Source organism: Ranitomeya variabilis, unplaced genomic scaffold (assembly GCF_051348905.1).
Source record: "Ranitomeya variabilis isolate aRanVar5 unplaced genomic scaffold, aRanVar5.hap1 Scaffold_294, whole genome shotgun sequence".
NCBI lineage: Eukaryota > Metazoa > Chordata > Amphibia > Anura > Dendrobatidae > Ranitomeya > Ranitomeya variabilis.
In genome coordinates, this window is record NW_027508041.1 from 37,501 (window position 1) to 40,000 (window position 2,500).

Sequence of the window (2,500 nt, forward strand, 5' to 3'; positions counted from 1 at the left end):
TTTTTTTTTCGAATTTGCGAAATTTGGAGGCCAGGCGGCGTAGCTGGGACCTGGACTAGCTCGAAACACCCTGAACCGGTGAGCGGAATCGATTTCCCAAAGTTCTACGGCTCCCGGAAGCCAAAAACAGCTCGCCGGAAAATTTCAAAGTCCCAAGGACTCTTTCTTGAAAATCAATCCGGGGGCCATGGAAGTGTCCTCGGTACAACCTCAGAGCTTTCCCCCGCCTGGAAGTCTGACAGCGGTCTGACGTTTTTCAAAGTTTTGAGCTCTCTGTTTGTTCTCAAAGTCACAAAATCGCTTTTTTTCAGTTTTCCACCCAGCAGACCCAAACTTCACCCCCACTTAGGTCACTGTCTAGGGGCGCCTTACGACATATTGACGCCCCTTTAGGGTGGAAGTAGGGGAAATGGGTGATTTTTACACAAAATCGGAAATTTCTCAAAATTTTTCTAAGTGTCAAGGACTCTTCCAGAAAATCTCCCCCAGGCTCCTGGAAGCGTCCCCGGTACACCTCTGGCGGCTGCCCCCGCCTGGAAGTCCGACACACGCCTGAAATTTTCAAAGTATGAAAATACGCATTTTCATCCAAAAATTCAACTTTCCCCCCGTGCACCGCAAACTTCACCCCCACTTAGGTCACTGCCTTGGGGTGCCTTACAACATATTGACGCCCCCCTGGGGTGGAAGTAGGGGAAATGTGACATTTTTCACAAAATCGAGATTTTCTCAAAATTTTTCTAAGTGTCAAGGACTCTTCCAGAAAATCTCCCCCAGGCTCCTGGAAGCGTCCCCGGTACACCTCTGGCGGCTGCCCCCGCCTGGAAGTCCGACACACGCCTGAAATTTTCAAAGTATGAAAATACGCATTTTCATCCAAAAATTCAACTTTCCCCCCGTGCACCGCAAACTTCACCCCCACTTAGGTCACTGCCTTGGGGTGCCTTACAACATATTGACGCCCCCCTGGGGTGGAAGTAGGGGAAATGTGACATTTTTCACAAAATCGAGATTTTCTCAAAATTTTTCTAAGTGTCAAGGACTCTTCCAGAAAATCTCCCCCAGGCTCCTGGAAGCGTCCCCGGTACACCTCTGGCGGCTGCCCCCGCCTGGAAGTCCGACACACGCCTGAAATTTTCAAAGTATGAAAATACGCATTTTCATCCAAAAATTCAACTTTCCCCCCGTGCACCGCAAACTTCACCCCCACTTAGGTCACTGCCTTGGGGTGCCTTACAACATATTGACGCCCCCCTGGGGTGGAAGTAGGGGAAATGTGACATTTTTCACAAAATCGAGATTTTCTCAAAATTTTTCTAAGTGTCAAGGACTCTTCCAGAAAATCTCCCCCAGGCTCCTGGAAGCGTCCCCGGTACACCTCTGGCGGCTGCCCCCGCCTGGAAGTCCGACACACGCCTGAAATTTTCAAAGTATGAAAATACGCATTTTCATCCAAAAATTCAACTTTCCCCCCGTGCACCGCAAACTTCACCCCCACTTAGGTCACTGCCTTGGGGTGCCTTACAACATATTGACGCCCCCCTGGGGTGGAAGTAGGGGAAATGTGACATTTTTTCACAAAATCGAGATTTTCTCAAAATATTTCTAAGTCCCAAGGACACTTTCAGAAAATCTTCCCCAGGCTCCTGGAAGCGTCCCCGGTACGCCTCCGGCGGCTGCCCCCGCCTGGAAGTCTGACACACGCCTGAAATTTTCAAAGTATGAAAATACGCATTTTCATCCAAAAATTCGACTTTCCGCCCGTGCACCGCAAAATTCACCCTCATTTAGGTCACTGCCCTGGGGTGCTTTACAACATATTGACGCCCCCCTGGGGTGGAAGTAGGGGAAATGTGACATTTTTCACAAAATCGGAAATTTCTCAAAATTTTTCTAAGTCCCAAGGACACTTTCAGAAAATCTTCCCCAGGCTCCTGGAAGCGTCCTCGGTACGCCTCCGGCGGCTGCCCCCGCCTGGAAGTCTGACACACGCCTGAAATTTTCAAAGTATGAAAATAATGCATTTTCATCCAAAATTCGACTTTCCGCCCGTGCCCCGCAAACTTTACCCACAGTTAGGTCACTGTCCTGGGGTACCTCACAACATATTGACGCCCCCCTGGGGTGGAAGTAGGGGAAATGTGACATTTTTTCACAAAATCGAGATTTTCTCAAAATATTTCTAAGTCCCAAGGACACTTTCAGAAAATCTTCCCCAGGCTCCTGGAAGCGTCCTCGGTACGCCTCCAGCGGCTGCCCCCGCCTGGAAGTCTGACACACGCCTGGAATTTTCAAAGTATGAAAATAATGCATTTTCATCCAAAATTCGACTTTCCGCCCGTGCCCCGCAAACTTTACCCACAGTTAGGTCACTGTCCTGGGGTACCTCACAACATATTGACGCCCCCCTGTGGTGGAAGTAGGGGAAATGTGACATTTTTCACAAAATCGAGATTTTCTCAAAATATTTCTAAGTCCCAAGGACACTTTCATGAAATCT